Here is an 18,417-nt window from a genome sequence, read left to right as displayed (position 1 = left end):
CCCATGCAGGTGCAGGGACCTAAGAACTTGGGCCATCTTCTACTGCTTTCCCAGGTCATAGCAGAGAGCAGGATAGGAAGTATAGCAGCCAGGACTCGAACCAGCGTCCATATGGGATGCCGGCACTGCAGGCCAGAGCTTTAACCCGCTGTGCCACAGTGTCGGGCCCAGCTTTTATTTTTTTTAAGGCAGGTTTTTTGAGACTGTGATAAAAAGTATCCTTTACATTTTGATGCAGTTAATACATATTCTTCTATTTCCTATTTCTATCTAGGGATTTCTAGGGAAATGCGGGGAGAGAAAGGTGTAGGAGGAAAGCATATTGATATAGGGTTTGTCCCTTTAAAACAGGGGTGACAAACAGTTTTTTTCTGCCAAGGTCCATTCAACTTGAAAAGTAGCCTGGTACAGATTTATTGAATTTCCAGTTCCATTTGTGCTTGCCTTGGCAGGGCCAGACCAAATGATTTCATGGGCCTTAGAGAGCTCCTGGGCCGGGCATGCCCCAGCCCTGCACAGGAAGATGAAAGAATGTTTTGCCCATACGTATTTTTCACCCTCTGCTTATTCGTGCTGGATTTCCAATGTTGAAACCTAGCTACAAAGGCCCCAATGCTTCACAGGCAAAGCACAGGGAGCAAACTCCACACTGGGTTGCAAACCCCTGTAGCCCCTGGGATCTCTTGCATTTTCAGACTCTCTCCTCTAATTTTGAAAAATAATATTATGTTAAGAGTTGTATGCGTAGAAATTAACCCCCAAGTGTCATATACTCTGCAAGTCCTTCCGTGTCTTTTGTATTTAATTATCTTTCTGCTTTTCTGATTTGATTTTTAAAATAAGACTTATTTATTTGAAAGGCAGAGTGACAGACAGAAAGGAAGAGACGGGGGGAGAGAGCAAGGGAGCACTTCCAACCACTGGTTCACTCTCCAAATGCTCACAACAGCCAGGGAAGCAGGGGTTCCACACAGCATCATAACCCTCGTCCAAATACCCCGCAGCCTCAGTTCTAGACGTTGATTGATCTAGGGCGGTGTCCTACGACAACTCAGCCAGCACTACACCCGCAGCTGATCAAACACGGAGCAACAAGAAAGGTTTCCCACAGCTACCTCGGCAGTCCGTGCTGCATGGCACCAGTGGAAGCACAGTGAGGTCTTTCTGGATGAGAACAAAGCAATGCTGAGCCTGCAAAGATCTGCGCAGTGTCTGAGTCTGTGACTGAGACAGCTGATGCAAGAAACTGGCTGCTAAGAAACGGCCATGACACAGGCAAAGGCTGAACACCTCACAGCAAAGGATAACCGACCCTGTAACACCATTGAGGTCAAGATCCAGGCCATGGAAAGACTGATTTTACGTAGTACATGAGGAGGCATGGGTGAAATCATGAGCGTCCCACGATGAGAGAAAAGGATGCAATGTAAAAGTGTCCAACTGAGCTTTATAGAGAGAAGCAAGCGGCCCTGACAGCCTGGGCCTCAGATGTGTCAAAAGCACCTGCATGGATGAGAACACCCCTAAGGGAAGGCCCACAAAAGGAATCCACAGTGCAGGCCAGGGCATGGGTCAGGAACCCCCACGCACACCTACACCCACGCACACAACCCCGAGGATGCAGCAACAGCACGTTTCAGAGAAGCAGGGCCCAGGTTCAAGGGGAACCTGGAGGCACACACAGGGTGGGAAGAAAGAGTTCCCGGGTCCGCTCGAAGTGCAAACGGTCTATATATTAACGAAACACGTTCAAGAAACAAACTAAAGTTGAAAGCCAACACACCGAAAACAGCAAAACGCGTTGTGCCCCGAGAGTGAGTTTCTGCGTGGGACCCCAGGAACAGTGACATTTGAGGTCCCCAAATCTGGAACTGCAAGACGAACCAGCTTTCCAGCGGGAAAATACGTGGCGCGTTTTTTGTCAGCACGAAAGGAGGGGGAAGGCACGCGCAGCGTCGCGCTGCGGCGCAACACTGCCATCTTGTGGCCAGAGAAACGGAGGGACGCCCAAACCAGGCGAAAATTCACGCTGCCCTTTTTTTTTTTTTTTTTTTTCCTAATACTCCAAGGGCAGGCCTGGCCGGGAGTAGCCTTGTGGAATAAAGAACAAGAACACAATGCACTGGGACCTTCCGAAACGACCCCCGAAAGCCGTCCCAGGCAAGGACGCCCACCGCAGTCCCGCCTCCGGAACCATAGCAACAGCAGCAGGCAGTCCAAACAGAAGGGAAAACGAAGCCTGGCTACGGACTCCAACTACGCGAGGATTGGCGGGGACGGAGCATGCGCATCGGAGCGGAATGAGGTCAGTGCCCATCTTCCTCCAAAAAAGCCCTTGGCTGTTTCCTTCTGTCTGTTGTGGGCTAGGGGGTGGGACCAGTGCTGTCTGCACCTGCCCTTAGGCCGCCCGGGCCACAGAGAATCGCAGCCCTGTCCCTGCAAGCCCGATTTATTGGGTGTCCGTCCCTGACCAGCAGAAGGTGGCTCGTTTCTTTCCGTCTCCTGCACCCCACACTGCGTCCAGCACACTCTCCACTCCGCGGCTGTCATAGTGCACACCTGCCAGCTCCCCTGCTCCCCTCCAGCCGCCTCCCCTGAGGGTTCATGGAGAAGGAGGAGTCAGACCGGTGGGATACTCAGCGTCCCAAACCCCATGGGCACCCTGTACTGGGGCATCCCGCAAATGGAGCGGGCAATCCCACGCTCTTCACGCACGCCCTGCGGCAGCTCAGGGCTCATGATGTGTTTCAGGAACGCAAAGTGCTTCAGCCTGTGAGACAACGCCCTGCTCCCCAGCCCATAACAGAGCCTCGTGCCCAGCACTGCAGGGAATGTGCTGTCACAGGGCACCAGGCCTCGCCTTGTGGCCTCACAGTACAGAAGCTCCATGTGCACGGCTGGGTCTACCGCGGAGGCGCCTTGGGCATATTTGGCAGTTCCAGCCTTTTACACACACGCGCGCGGAAGTGAGGTAGTCTGGCAGCATTCTGGAGTTGGACATAATATAAAAACTCTTTGGTCGACCTGAAAGACAAGGCCGGAATGGGATCTGTTGCAGTCACAGGGTTAGCAGTGCACGGAGCAGTGACAAGCCCAGAGGAAACTCTCAGCGAAGAAAGGTTCTTCAGAGAAGTGCAGAGGCTGGGCCGGCGCCTTGGCTCACTGGGCTGGTCCTCCGCCTGTGGCGCCGGCACCCCGGGTTCTGTCCTGGTTGCTCCTCTTCCGGTACAGCTCTCTGCTGTGCCCCGGGAGGGCAGTGGAGGATGACTCAGGTCCTTGAGGTCTGCGCCCGCATGGGAGACCAGGGGGAGGCACCTGGCTCCTGGCTTCTGATCAGCGCTGCACGCCGGCCGTGGCAACCATTTGGGAGGGTGAAGCAACGGAAGGAAGACCTTACTGTCTGTCTTTATCACTAACTCTGATGTCCAAAAAAAAAAAAAAGAAGAAAAAGAAAGGAAGTGCAGAGGCTCCAAGTAGGATTTTACCCAACACATGTTTGGGAATAAGAACGTTCATTTCGCGCGACTGTATGGTGGGTCTTCAAAAAGTGCACAAGATCCGAGCACACTGAACAAACATCACAGTGACTGCAGGATTGCATGCTCCATAGTAAACCTAGCATTCACCTCCACTTGCCCGTGAACCTTCGGAAGCCCCTGGCACTTTTCAGGAGCTGATGGAGGCTGCTGCTGTGTGGCAGGGGACACGCCAGGGGCACGATTCCCTGAAGGAGAATCTGGACAGTGGCTGATTCAAGACCAGGGTGCAGGGCTGGCATTGTGGCACGGTGGGTTAAGCTGCTGCCTGGGATACCTGCTTCCCATGTGAGGGCTGGTTGGAGTCCTACCTGCCCCACTTCTGGCGCAGCTCATCAGGTCATGCACCTTGGAAAGGAGCTGATGAGGGTCTGAGTGCTGGGCCCCTGCAACCTACATGGAGACCCGGATGGAGTTGCAGACTCCTGATTTGGCTTGGCCCAGCCCAGGCATCTGTGGCCATTTGGGAAGTGAACAGTGACTGGAAGGTGGCCCACTCCCTCTGTCTGTCCCTCTTTCTCTGTCCTTCTGCCTTCATATAATCAAGTAAGTCTCTTTTTCTTAAAAGGTGCCCAAGTGCTCACCTGAAGGGAGCCATATTGCTTAGGGGTAGGTGACCCGCAGCTGGGCTGCAGAGGGGCAAGCCCTGCACAGGGGGAGGATGAGGGTGAGACCCGCATCCAGGGGGCTTTGCTGCTGTCAGCGCAGCTGGGCTGAGGCTGAGTCAGCCAGGGGTCAGCAGAACTGACCAGGGTGAGGGAGACACAAAGCAGCCGCAGACTGCGCAGGGTGGCAGGTGTCTCCAGCAGGACGCGGGGGACAAGACTGCCGGTCCTGTAGAAAGCACTCAGGACAGGGCCATCACCCAGGGGTGCGGACGCCTGCCTCCATCACTTGGAGACGTGTCAGGCATGCTCGCCCTTCCCTGACCCCAGAGACAACACCCATGGCTCAGTTACTCAAAGGCACCATTCACCCGTGACTCCCGATTAGACACGCACCCAGGGTTTCCCCCCGACTGTCCGGTGCAGAGGATGGACCCTCGCTAAGACCTCATGCGGCAGAGTAATGAAGCAGCGCGCTGCGGGGCTGACAGGCCACAGTGAATCTGCGGCCTCTGCCGACCTTATCATTCTAGGTCAGCAAGAGAAACGGGAGTCCTTGCCGCTCTTTAGACGTCGGACGATTTCGCGCCCGCAGAGAACCACCCGGTATCACAGCACAGAAAGAGGAGAGGACCGAAAAGCGGGAAGCGATCCTCCAATGGTCACGGACAAGACTGAACCATTAACGTGTAGGCCTCCCACATGTCGGGGGCCGCCGGCAGGACACCCTGGACATCAGCTGCCCCATCGGCCCTGCTCGCGCCTCACCCACCGCCCACTCGGGCGGACACGCACGCCGGGCCCCGGGTCACCTGGCCCAGAATGCACCGGGCGCCCACGCGCAGCCACCCCCACGCATGCGCGCGTGGTGAGGCCCCGCCCCCTGGCGGCGTCCGTCCGCGGCACCGGGACTTCCCGCGGCGGTTGCTAGGATTCCAGGGCGGGACTAACGGCTTCTTTGGTGGGCAGGATCTCCGGGACTTAAAGAGGGGTCTCAAGCGTTTTCTGTGATCTTGCACTCGAGACTGGGCGTTGGGGGGCAGGAGAGGTTCTCGGATTTGCATTAGCAAAGACGGCTTTGGGTCCGTCGCGGTGGTACCGGGTACAACTACCTTCCATGGTGCCGACAAGCCCTCGGCTCCGGTCGTCCTGGCTGCCACAGTTCCGATCCAGATTCCGATCCGAATGCGCCGGAGAAGTAGCGGAGGATGGTTCAGTGCTTGGGGCCCTGCACATACGTCAAAGACCTGGACAAAGGCCCTGGTTCCTGGCTTCGGATCGGCGCAGCTCCGGCCACTGCAGGTGGGAGGGAACCGGCGGATGGAAGACGGACCTCTCTCTCTCTCTCTCTCTATGTAGCTCTCTTAGGCCCTGTGCCTTCAAACAGATAAGTAAACCTTAGAAAAGGTTTCTCTGTGCAGTGCGCGTCCTGTTTCTGGCGCCGCTAGATGGCAGCAACGGATCACGGCGAACTGCGCCCCTCATCTCCCCCGCCCTTCCCGCTTGAAAAAAATAAGCTGAGCAGTTTCAACCCAGAAAAGAGGCTGCTTAGGTTACACTGGGTCTGGGCGGGGGAGCAGGCCAGCCTGGAGGAGAGGCAGCCTCCCACAGGATTCCAGATGCAAACTCACCTGCAGACGAAGCCCTCTGCTTTCCTGCTGGGCCCGCTCAGAGGGTGGTGCCTGGGCACCGCTGCAGCTGGCACTTCTCCCCTCAGTAGGCTCCTGTCATTTGCCTTCCCAGTTTATCTGGAGTTTCAAGGACCTGCACCGCCGGAGTACTCCTTGAAGCTACCCGCATTCCACTGTCAAGCAAGGGGCCAGATGTGGCTGAACCCAGGAAGCCAGTCTTCGCTGCACTGCTTTCTCCCAGCGGTAACTACGAACTAGATCGTGTGATTATTTCGTGAGGTTTTGCTGGGTCAAGGTGCATTGGAAAGATACTGCTCCATTTGGCCTAGGTGCTTGAACATCTGTTTAAACTCAGGTATGTCGCATGGGGGTTTGTTCTGGAAGTCATTTCCAAGCACTGGAAGTAAGCCTTGGGTCTCTTACTGAATCAGATAGCATGTCCTCCACCAGAGACAAACTTGGCAACTGAGATGGGAAACGGATAAAGCATGAGCCAGGACTCAGAGGTCCACCTCATTTACAAAAATCGGTGGGGGCCTGGTTTGTGGCATGGCAGGTTAAGCTGTTGCCTGGGACACCAGCAGCCCAGATGGCTGCCCACTGCAGTCCTGACTGCTGTATTGCTGACCAATTCCATGCTGCTGAGCCCGGTAGATCAGCAGCAGATGCCCCAAGTGCTGGGGCCCCTGCTACCCACAAGGGGAGCTCCTGGGTCTTGGCTTTGGCCTGGCCTAGGCCTGGCTATTGAGGCCACTGGGGCTGTGAAACAGAGGATGGAAAGTATCTCTCTCTGCCTTTCATTTAATAAATATTTAAACACACACACGCACATCCTTGGGCCAGGAGCTGTGTTCCTTCACTTCTTGCTCCCTGCCCTGTGGTCACCCCAGCCACAGAACAGGGCCAGGCGGGGTGTGGGCAGTGAGCTCTGTGTGGAAGAAGTGAACGAGGACCTGATTGCTTCCAGGGATTTTCTTTGTGAAAATTTCACAGCTGGCATCGGGGGGGCAGGAAAGCTCTCTGCAAACCAGGGTGTGACCCAGAGAGTGACAGAGCGGGGGCAGTGGGCAGTCCTGGTGTCTCTTCCGATGACTCTTGGTAGCCAAGTGCACCTCTGTGTACCTCACTTGCACAAGTGGCAATGAAGGGGGTGACAGCACGTGTTTCAGGGGTGACCACAGTCCAGGAAGTAGCTCAGGCCGAGCTTAGCTTGTGTCCTGGCAGCCGGGGCCATCACACGGTAGTTACTTCCAGTAGCTCCTAGAACGTTTGTAGAGGCACCGGATACTGGGCGGCTTTTCTGAGACTGAGTGTGATCAGAGGGCTCCTGCAGTGCAGGTGCAGCTGCTCTTTGCCACTTCCCCTTTCTGCCCCTGGGAGAAAAGGCCCCTACTGATTGCTCAGGAGATGCAGCCCAGGAAACGCAGGGGAAGGGGGCAAGAGGCCAGAGTCGCCCACAGTGTCCCTGTGGAAGACGAAAGCATGGTTTGCTCTTCTGTCCTTTTGCCCTCTCTGCTTGCTCCCTGTGGATGGATTTCCAGAGGGCCCTGTTCTGGTGGCAAAGCCCCCGGCTTCTCGGGCTCCCTGCAAAGCCCAGGGAACACCGCAGGGGGCGGCACATCCTCTGCTGCTCACCTGGGAGTTGTTGCTTTTCTGACCCTCTCTGTCCTCTAATTTGTTGTCAGAATGACATTAAATTATGCTAACAGCTGTATGGGTAGAAAGAACCGCCTTCTGTCCTGTCTGTTGCAAATACTTCCCTGTTCTTTGCCTTTTAATTATGTTTGTGTGTGTGTGTGTGTATGTGTGTGTGTGTTTTCAGATTTATTTCTATGGTAGCAAATCTGTCTTGTGAGGGAGGCCTCCCTCAACTCCCTGGTACAGAGCTGAAAGGTGCCTGCTCACCCACCTGTCCTGTCACCTGTTTCCCTGCCCCCTCCTTCTTGGGGTCCCAGTGTCCTGACCAAACTCCCCCCTTAAATGCCTGCAAGATCAAGCCAGCAAACCTAAGAGGAAACTTTCCCAGTGGCCACAGGGTTCAGATTGCACCCTGCTGCTCAGCCAGATGGGAGTCAGAGCCTCCCCTTGCCCCACGCACTACCCTTCACCCCTCCATGCCACATTGCCCAGGAGGCTGACCCAGCAAGGCTGCCAGGGCCACCAGTGTTTGGGGGCTGGGCGTGTGATCCCATATGGGAGCACTGGCTGCCCTGCTTCCAATCCAGCTCCATGTGAACAGGCCTGCACAGGCAGCTGAGAAGGCCCAGTGCTCAGGCTACCACCACCCCTGTGGGAGACAAGTCTGGACTCTCTAGCTCCTGGCTGTGGCCGGGCCACATCTGAGCGCTGAAGCCATTTGAGTGTAAAACAGTGGATGAAGATTGATCTCTCTCCCCCACACGCACCCCCCCAACACTGGGCTCTTCAAAGAAATGAAGCTTAAAAATAGAAAGAAGAGGAGTACTTGAGGACAATCCTAAGGAGGAGAAATGAGGATCAAAGAGAAAATGAAGCTGGGTGAAGGGTCAGTGTACTCAATCCAGGCCTTCTTTCTCTTCTCTTCTCTCCTGTCTCCGTTTTTCGCCAGTTGGAATCCCGGCTGCTCCACTGCAAACCGGCTCACTAATAATGTGCCTGGGAAAGCAGCCCAAGTGCTTGGGCCCCTGCACCCACATGGGAGACAGGGAAAAAGCTCTGGGTCCTGGTTTCAGCCTGGCCCAGCGCCAGCCATTGTGGCCATGTTGGGGAGTGAGCCATTGGAGAGAAGGTCTTTGTCTGTAGCTCTGCCTTTCAAATAAATAAATCTTTTTAAACAAATATACCACAAAACCAAAAAGCACATGCTTGGGATGCGTGTACCCCAAATAGCATGCCTGGGTCGATTCTTTTCTGAGCTCTGGATCCGAGCTGCCTCCTAGTGCACATACCCCAGGAAGGCCGCAGGTGATGGCTGGAGAGTTTGGGTCCCTGCCAGCCACCTGGGAGTCCTGGACTGAATGCTTGGTTGCCAGCTGTCACCTTGCCAAGTCTTGCCTGTTGGTGGCACGTGGGCATTGAAACACTGCCTGGGTGGGTTCTCCCCCCCCCCCCTCTGACTTAAGTGAAGAATCTTTTTCTAAGGATCTGTCATTGAACACTCACTCACCTGGCGATGAAGCCACTGAGATGTCTGCAGGTTTGTGTTCACGGGGACAGCAGTGCATACTCTACCAAGCCCCTGTTTAGCCCGGACAACGCCAGTCCTCTTTAGGGAGGCAGCCATACACAGGCCCTTCCTGCTCAGTCCTTGAGCCGCCTCCGTTCCTCTTCTGACTCAGGGCTGGGCTGCTGATGGAGCCTGCTAGGGCAGGTGCCTATGCTCAGAGATGCTGGTGTGGCCTGCGCTACCCGCAGAGGGGCCGCGTGCCCACATTTTCATCTTTCCATTTCTCTCCCATCGTCCTTCCATGCCGTGGCCTCTGGTCAAACAGGAGAGCTGCCAGATCACTCATCCAGGAGCTTCAAACTCCTCAGGAAGGGAAAGAACTTCTGGGAAAGATCCTGAGTGTTCAGAATGGGTCGGAGGCTGGGCCTAGGGGCCCAGGTCGTCACAGCTCCCACCCTGGATGGCTCCTATCTTGGCCCGGGGACCAACAGCAGGCACACGGGGCCCAGAGACTGGGGACGAGCGGCCAGGCTGCCAGAGCTGCAACAGGGAGGGACTTTCTCTGGAGCCCTGGTCCCGGGCCCTCCAGGAGAGCCTGCAGGCAGGACAGCCCCCTGGACACCTGCTCCCCACCCAAACATCTTTCCAGTAGGGAAGCTATGGAAGCAGCTCCTCAGGTCAGGAGGCAGGGGGATGGTGATGTCATAGAACTCCTCAGGGCAGGGGCATGGTGATGTCACAGCTCCTCAGGGCAGGGGAATGGTGATGTCCCAGCTCCTCAGGGCAGGGGGATGGTGATGTCCCAGCTCCTCAGGGCAGGGGAATGGTGATGTCCCAGCTCCTCAGGGCAGGGCAGGGGGATGGTGATGTCACAGCTCCTCAGGGCAGGGGGATGGTGATGTCACAGCAGCTCCTCAGGGCAGGGGTGTCCCAGCAGCTCTTCAGGGCAGGGGGATGGTGATGTCACAGCTCCTCAGGGCAGGGGGCAGGGGTGTCTCAGCAGCTGCTCAGGGCAGGGGGATGGTGATGTCACAGCAGCTCCTCAGGGCAGGGGGATGGGGATGTCCCAGCTCCTCAGGGCAGGGGGATGGTGATGTCACAGCAGTTCCTCAGGGCAGGGGGATGGTGATGTCACAGCAGCTCCTCATGGCAGCGGGATGGTGATGTCACAGCTCCTCAGGCAGGGGGATGGTGATGTCACAGCTCCTCAGGGCAGGGGGATGGTGATGTCCCAGCTCCTCAGGGCAGGGGGATGGTGATGTCACAGCAGCTCCTCATGGCAGCGGGATGGTGATGTCACAGCTCCTCAGGCAGGGGGATGGTGATGTCACAGCTCCTCAGGGCAGGGGAATGGTGATGTCCCAGTTCCTCAGGGCAGGGGATGGTGATGTCACAGCTCCTCAGGGCAGGGGTGTCCCAGCAGCTCCTCAGGGCAGGGGGATGGTGATGTCACAGCTCCTCAGGGCGGGGGCAGGGGTGTCCCAGCAGCTCCTCAGGGCAGGGGGATTGTGATGTCCCAGCAGCTCGTCAGGGCAGGGGGATGTTGATGTCACAGCTCCTCAGGGCAGGGGGATGGTGATGTCACAGCTCCTCAGGGCAGGGGTGTCCCAGCAGCTCCTCAGGGCAGGGGGATGGTGATGTCCCAGCTCCTCAGGGCAGGGGGATGGTGATGTCACAGCTCCTCAGGGCAGGGGTGTCCCAGCGGCTCCTCAGGGCAGGGGGATGGTGATGTCCCAGCTCCTCAGGGCAGGGGGATGGTGATGTCCCAGCTCCTCAGGGCAGGGGGATGGTGATGTCCCAGCTCCTCAGGGCAGGGGGATGGTGATGTCCCAGCTCCTCAGGGCAGGGGGATGGTGATGTCACAGCAGCTCCTCAGGGCAGGGGTGTCCCAGCAGCTCCTCAGGGCAGGGGGATGGTGATGTCACAGCTCCTCAGGGCAGGGGGATGGTGATGTCACAGCTCCTCAGGGCAGGGGGATGGTGATGTCACAGCTCCTCAGGGCAGGGGGATGGTGATGTCACAGCTCCTCAGGGCAGGGGGATGGTAGATGTCACAGCTCCTCAGGGCAGGGGGATGGTGATGTCACAGCTCCTCAGGGCAGGGGGATGGTGATGTCACAGCTCCTCAGGGCAGGGGATGGTGATGTCACAGCTCCTCAGGGCAGGGGATGGTGATGTCACAGCTCCTCAGGGCAGGGGGCAGGGGTGTCCCAGCAGCTCCTCAGGGCAGGGGCGGCGCTGCTGGAATAAAGCCCTGTGGTCTGAGGAGCCCTGTGAGCCCCTCAGTAGCTGGGGTTTGCCCAGCGCAGATGCAGACGTGGTAGCAGACCTGGGCGGAGAAGAGCATTGCAGCCCCGTGGCTCTCTGCAGAGACCCTCAGCACTGTACAAGGATGCCGTCCCTAATTCTGCTGCCTTGCATAAGGGTCTGTAACGTGGCATCCAGTGTGATGCTTTTCTTGCCGCTCTGCACATCTCAACACCGGCTCCAGTCAAGGCAGGAGCCAGGCAAAAGATAGCTTTTTGGCGCTGGACCAGAAAATCCCCGAATGCCTTGCAAAATCTTATCTTCCTTAGAAGATGTCTGCATTCTGCTTGTTTGCATGGCAGAGACAGACAGACAGAGTGCGCCATCTGCGGCTTCACTCTCCACCCCAGGAGAAATGTGTCCGCGTTGGCAGTGTGAGGGGAAGCAGATGGGGCATCAGGCGGGGACTGAAACAGGCAGTGTGTACACAGCACAAGGGGTCCCTGTGGCTTGAGCCAAGAGGAATTTGTACAAAGGCAGAATGCATGTGAGTGAATGGTGGGTAACTGCAATGGGAACCGGCAGGTGCACAGAACAGGCCGGGCACACGTAGGTACGTGCAGCAGGCTGCGCTGCTTAAGGTTGCAGGGACTTGGGGGACCGCTGAACTGACCCCACGTGGGGTCACTCACTGCCACAGACATCTCACCTGGCAGTCAGTTCCAAGGCGGGGCGCCAGGGTGCCCTGCGGGACATAGCTCAGCAGTGCTGAAGGGCCGGGCAAGCGCTGAGGGCACCCCGGGGCAGGAACGTGGCTGGTGGCTCGAATGATCTCTGTGGTCTCGCGTGCTGGAACATGATGGCAGGGGCCGTGGGAAATGCATTGCTGCCATTCCCTTGTGTAGCCATCTGCCTATAGGGGATGCTTACAGTCCCAAGCATATGAGGGGCGAGGGCCTTTTCAGTCATCTTCAGTGGGTGGGCTCTTCAGTTCCGGAGAATTCCAGAGAGACACCTGGGCAGGTGGCCTTGTGAGCTTAGCGTGAGCCAGGGGCCTGTGGTTGCTGCCCTTGGGCTGCCCAACCCATTTGGAGGGAACCACAGGGAGATCACCCTGATTAGGGTGGGCTCGGGCCAGGCCACAGGTCTTCTGGGTCAAGACTTCATAGAGGACCTAGGTATCCAGCCAGGGCCCCCGGCTGAGCCAAGGCCCTGGAGCGTTAACAGCAGACACAGCTGCCAGGTTGTAACCCCACCCACTAGTTTTCTTTCCCTTTCCCGTTCTCAAGTGGATGGAGCCTCTGAGCCTCTAGGCTGGCTGTTCAAACAGCCCAGCCCCTTTGCTGGGTTCCAGAAACTGGCCTTGGCAAAGCAGGCACAGCTGCCTTGCCAACTGGCCCTGCTGGGTAGCACACACGAGGTGTAACTCTACTGTGATGGAACACCAAGGGGTATGAATGACGGATTAAACTAGTCTTACTGATGATACATAAACCTTGGTGCTAGGCTGAGTGCACCTCATTCTGATTAAGAAACACTGCAGGGGGCTGGCACTGTGTTGTAGTGGGTTAAGCTTCTGCTTGTGGCGCCAGCATCCCGCATGGGCGCTGGTTCGAGTCCCAGCTGCTCCATTTCTGATCCAGCTCTCTGCTATGGCTTGGGAAAGCAGTAGAAGATGGCCTAAGTGCTTGAGCTCCTGCACCCGCATGGGAGTCCTGGAGGAAGCTCCTGGCTCCTGGCTGTGGATCAGGTCAGCTGGGGCTGTTGCAGCCATTGTGGAGTGAATGGGCAGATGGAAGGTCTCTCTCCTCTCTTTTTCCCTCTAATTCTGTGGCAAATGATAAGAGCTAAATAAAGGAAAAGAGAAGAAAAGCTCAGCGTGTCCTCACTGAGCAGGACAGTGGTTCTGCAGGCCCAAGTCTGCCCTTGTCCTTACTCTGGTAGAGGAAACTGTCTTTGCTGCACCCCAGCCTTGTCCTGCTTTTGTGATGGCCACTGCTCACAAGGACTGCACTTTCAGTCCAGTCTGAGAACCTGTGGCCACAGGAAGGATCCTCTTAGCAAAGAAGGGCCCTCCCTGCTGGATGTTACAGGAAAGTGCTGACTAAAATCCCCTGCTTTCTGCCTGGCCTGTAGCCCTGCTCCTCACCTGTGTCCCTCTGTCTCGCCTGAACTTGCAACCCTCCAATGTCAGCTCCCTACCCTTCCCTGGCTTCAAGTGTATGGCTGTATTCTTCCCTGTCTGCTGTTTGGGGTTGCATAGAGGACTCACAAAAATTCCACAAAGATTCAGTGGGTGGGGCTGACACTGTGGCATAGTGGGTAAAGCTGCCAACTGCAGTGCCAACATCCCACATAGACAGTGGTTCTAGTCCTGGCTGCTCCACTTCTGATCCTGCTCTGTGCTATGGCCTGCGAATGCAGAAGATGGCACAAGTCCTTGGGCCCCTGCACCCACGTGGGAGACCTGGAAGAAGCTCCTGGCTCCTGCTTCGGATCAGTGCAGCTCCAGCCCTTGGGGCCAATTGGGGAGTGAACCAGGGGATGAAAGATTCTCTCTCTCTGCCTCTCCTCTCTCTGTGTAACTCTGACTTTCAAATATATCAATAAATATTTAAAAATTGAAAAAAATAAAAAGATTTAGTTGGTTCCAAGGAGAAAGAAAATGAAAAAAAAATGATGTTTTAAACAAAGGGAAAAAACGTTTTTTTTTTTTTTTACAGGTAATGAAGTTATTTCCCCCAGATGATGCGGCTTTTCAATTGTGGATTGAGAATTTCACTTTCTTCAGAAAGTACAAAATTCCCCACTTCCTGAATGTGTGCTAAAATGGAGCTTACTGCATTTTTTTCAAGCACGAAGGGCGGGGGATATGAGTGCCAAGGACCTGCCTGAAGCCACACTGCCATCTAGCGGTCAGAGAAACGGAGAGCCTCCACCTTCAGAACAAAACTACCAGTGAGACCAGGGGTTTCCCTTCCCTGTAATAGAGTCAGCCCAGCAGGGCAGGGAACCCGCGATCACAGGGCCACTAGGCCTGGCCCACGGCCTGTCACGACGGGTAGTTCCCTTGCACGGCTGAGTCTACGTCGTGGGCACCTTGTGCATCTGCGCATTCCAGCTTTTCTCATTTCTCTTTCACACATTCACACACAGAATACTCTGCACGTCCCGACAAACTGCACATTCCAGCGTGTGTCTTTGCAGGGGACCTAGTATGGCTCATCTTCGTCCATATGAAAGACCAGGCCAAGAGGCTCTGCTGCAGCCTCACAGCAGAGGGGAGGAGCGCAGGCCAGGCAGGGATGGACGCGCTCCGTGGGACAGCTCAGGGAAGGAAGCTGTGGCAGGGAAGCAGAGAGGGGCTCCCAGGAGGGCTGGAGCAGCCTCTAAGGGCCAGGGACAGAGAGCAAAGGCTCCCGGAAGACTTCCGGGTACGGGGCTGCAGCGTGGTGCGGCTGGGGCGGTGCAGCAGCCGGTCCCGGGCATCCTCCTCCCTTCCCCGGGCGCCCAGCTCGCAGTAGCCGGCCCAGGGAGCCTGCAGGGCCCCTTGGGGAGGAAGACGGACCCTGGGCGCCCTGGCTGGCCACGCACAGACGCGGAACCCCACAGTGTGGTGGTGGTCTGCTCCCAGGGGCCGGGACCTCCCGCGAGGCAGCCCCTTTCAACTGCCTTTTGCTACGGAGGCAGGCTCGGGTCTACTTCCGCGTCGGGGACGGGTTTTCGGGGCCTTTTGTTGTCCTTCGTCCCTGCTCAGCGTCCCTGTCCAGAACCCCTTAGCCTCGGTTAGAAAATGGCGGCGAAGGTGGCTGTGGCCGTGCATCCGCAGGCCGCAGTTTCTCTGGCCGCTAGATGGCAGTGTGGCGCCGCAGCAGCGATCCAGCCCCCTCCTACCCCGCCCTTCGTGGTTCAAAAAAGTGCGCAGCAGCCGTGCCGCGCAGCAGTTCAGGGCGTCCTCCTTCCAGTCCGCCAGTGACTGGGTGAGGGTAGACAGCCTCCTGGGGCATCCCAGCAAGACTGCACCAGTGCGAGCACACGTGCGGGTTCTCCGCTCTGTAACCCGCGTTTTCCTGTGGCGAGGCCCGGGCACCTGAGCAGCGCGCACTCTCGGCTCCCCCACAGCTCCGGTCTTTCCGTGCTGCAGGTCATCCTGGGGTTCAGGGACCCATTTGCATCTATTCAGCCTTGGTGCTGCTCCCTGACCCGCCCCGTCAGACAGCCAGAGAGCCAGGTTCTGTGCAGAAAGCCATTTCTGCCTGGCCCGTGCCCCCAGCGGCACTGTTACATTTTGCGTTTATTTCCTGCGAGGTTTCTCCAGCCTAAAGCAGCGGGTACTGAGTCACCTGTGCGGTGTCTGCTTTAACTCCTTTTAAAAACACCCAGGGGTATTCAGCCTTTCCTACAAACCATTTGAAAAAGATGCAAACCGTTCGTTTTCACTTCTCTTCCTAAAGCAGTGCGGAGTGTATTCGGGTCGAAAATGATTCAGCAAGCTGCTGGAATCTTTGCCTAGTGTAGAGTTGGTCTTCTGTGTACAAAGTTAATAGAGAATGAATCTTAATGGAGAATGGGCCTGGGAAGGGGAGAGGGAAGAGGAGCAGGGGTGGGAGGGCAGGTCTGGTGGGAATAATAACTGTTCCTAAAGCCCTACTTAGGAAATTGGTAGTCCCTAAAAAGTAAATTTTTTTTTTTTTGACAGGCAGAGTGGACAGTGAGAGAGAGAGACAGAGAGAAAGGTCTTCCTTTGCCATTGGTTCACCCTCCAATGGCCGCCGCGGCCGGCGCGCTGCGGCCGGCGCACCGCGCTGATCCGATGGCAGGAGCCAGGAGCCAGGTGCTTTTCCTGGTCTCCCATGGGGTGCAGGGCCCAAGCACCTGGGCCTTCCTCCACTGCACTCCCTGGCCACAGCAGAGAGCTGGCCTGGAAGAGGGGCAACCGGGACAGAATCCGGCGCCCCGACTGGGACTAGAACCCGGTGTGCCGGCGCCGCTAGGCGGAGGATTAGCCTAGTGAGCCGCGGCGCCGGCCCTAAATTTTTACAAAAGTGATTCAGTAGGGAACTTGGGGAACAGAGATAACCCGTGGCCCGCATCTCAAAGAGAACTTCTTTAAAAAGAAAACGCTCCTGTGGCCAAGAGCTCTGTCCCTTTCACTTTCCTGATGTTCCCTGCTGTGGTGTAACTGCTTAGGGATGGGCCTGCAGATGCAAAGTCTCTCAGTACATCAGCTTTCAAATACCAATAAACACACTTTTGTTTTTTAATTTCTGCACAGCTCTTCTTCCTGCTAAGGCACCTGGGAAGCAGGTGCAACATCTCACCAAGACTTGGACCCTGCCACCCAGCTGGGACACCTGGTGGGAGCTGCAGGCTCCTGGCATTGTCCTGGCTCAACCTGGGCTGTTGCAGCGTTTAAAATGAAAATAAATAAATAAATAAATAAAAGGAAAATCTCAGTTTCTCAGAAAAGGAGGCTGCATCTGCAGCCTGGTTCCCAGGGCTGTCACAGCCCACTGCCCTGCATGCTGCTATCCTGCCCCAGGACCAATGGCAGGTGCGCGGGCCCACAGCAACTGGGGACCAGGAGCAAGGCTGGCAGAGCTGCAACTGGGAGGGACTGTCTCTGGAGCCCTGGTCCCAGTGAGGTAGCAGGCATACAGGATAAAATTGATCAGGTTTGTGAGCTGGAAGACTATGCCTTACCACGCCCTGTGTGACCTCATGCCTCTACCTGACCACACCTGGGCACCCACCGGCCAATCAGGTTAATTAACCACTCTGCTTTGAAAGTGGATTAAAGGCCTGGGACATGGTGGGCTCCTCATTTTCTGGCACTTTCCTTTTCAGCATTTTGCCCGTGGGGCCCGTGCTCCCTGGGCCTCCAGGACGCATGGCCTTGGGGCCACCTGCCCCATGCTTCCTGGCCTAGATGCTCCTCCACGTGGTTGGCCCTTGGTGCTTGGTATGAACCCAGACTTCTCTTTTACATAGGGCCCTCGCTCTCCTCTGCATCTTTCTCACTGAATAAAAGCTTAAAAACGTATCATGCTGCCTCGTTCATTTGTGCCAGTATTCAGAATTCTTCTCTGATTATTAGGCAAGAACCCACACAGACGTACTAATACTGGGAATTTGTTAATAAGCACACGGTGCTATGGTATGGCACCCCATATTCTGATATCACCAGGCCTCCAGGAGAGCCTGCGGCAGGAGCCCCCTGAACACCTGCTCCCCCACCCAGACGCCTTTCCAGTAAGGAAGCTGTTTCAGCAGCTCCTCAGGTCATTTTTCCTCACACTCCCCACACATCATTACATGACCTGAATCACCTCAGGGAACTAAGGTTCACTGCAGCTTTCACCCCTGCACCCAATAACCATCACATGCCTTGCACAGTCTCTGTTTGTTAACTGAGTTACCGGGGAGGCAGAAGGACAGCTCCCATCCTCGGCAGCACTCCCCAGATGCCCACAATAGACAGCATAGGACCAGGCCGATGCCATGCGCCCCACACTCCATACGGGTTTCCCACAGGGATGGCAGGGAACCGACCACTTGAGCCTTCACCTGCCTCTTCGGGAGGACGTGGCAGGAAGCTGGAATCAGGAGCAGAGCCAGGGTCCAAGCCAGGCGCTCTGACATGGGACACACGGGTACTCAGCTGAGTGTAACCACTAATCCCAAAGCCCCGCCCAGCATCTCAGCTCCGTGCACTGAGTTCAGTGAGGGCAGTGTCCTATCAGCCAATGATACGCTGACGGTCCTTTGGGACACAAAGGAGATCCACACCAGCTACCAAGGAAATGTTCGCTTCATTTCATCCCCTAAACCTCGGTGAGGTTTTATGGATGAAAACCAAAAGGTGTTGAACCTGCAGACTCTGGGCTCTGGCCTGAGTCTGGAAGCCACGGCCCAAGGAGCTTCAGTGAGTGAGCTGATCTGCTGCCCGCAATGGATTTCACAGAACACTTAGTGACACAGGCAAAGGCTGAGCCCCTCACGCCCAAGGATAAAGGACCCTCTGAACACCGTGGCTACCCTGTAATCCAGGGCCGTGGAAAGACTGACCTTACATATTTTAGGCAGCACAGGCGGAAATGGGAGCTCAACCTTGTTTCAGGGCGTCTACCCGGCCCCCACTGCGTCCTAGGTCCCCTGGGCGCTGGGTGCTCGGGATTAGGCTGGGAAAGGAACACGGGTCACAGCTCCCGCGCTCCAAAGACAGCACAGTGGTCTCAGATAAGGAGGAAGTGT

General features: G+C 56.3%; 2 long non-coding RNA genes across 3 annotated transcripts; one reads left to right on the top strand and one right to left on the bottom strand.

Annotated features, from left to right (window-relative positions):
* Positions 1 to 5,040: 5,040 nt before the first annotated feature.
* On the bottom strand, positions 5,041 to 10,879 carry LOC127487856 (uncharacterized). The gene is made up of 2 exons (XR_007915109.2): positions 8,918 to 10,879; positions 5,041 to 5,518 (listed from the first exon to the last, which is right to left on the bottom strand). It is a non-coding gene; the product is annotated as an uncharacterized lncRNA (long non-coding RNA).
* LOC127487853 (uncharacterized) lies at positions 5,514 to 17,206 on the top strand. 2 transcript variants are annotated; one of them, XR_011385667.1, is made up of 2 exons: positions 5,514 to 6,127; positions 16,439 to 17,206. It is a non-coding gene; the product is annotated as an uncharacterized lncRNA (long non-coding RNA). The 2 variants fall into 2 exon arrangements; XR_011385666.1 differs by having other exon boundaries at positions 13,887 to 17,206.
* The last annotated feature ends 1,211 nt before the right edge of the window (positions 17,207 to 18,417 follow it).

Source organism: Oryctolagus cuniculus, chromosome X (genome assembly GCF_964237555.1).
Source record: "Oryctolagus cuniculus chromosome X, mOryCun1.1, whole genome shotgun sequence".
In the NCBI taxonomy this organism is placed as follows: Eukaryota; Metazoa; Chordata; class Mammalia; order Lagomorpha; family Leporidae; genus Oryctolagus; species Oryctolagus cuniculus.
The sequence above is the reverse complement of the archived record's forward strand: the minus strand, read 5'-3'. Positions and strand labels throughout refer to the sequence as shown.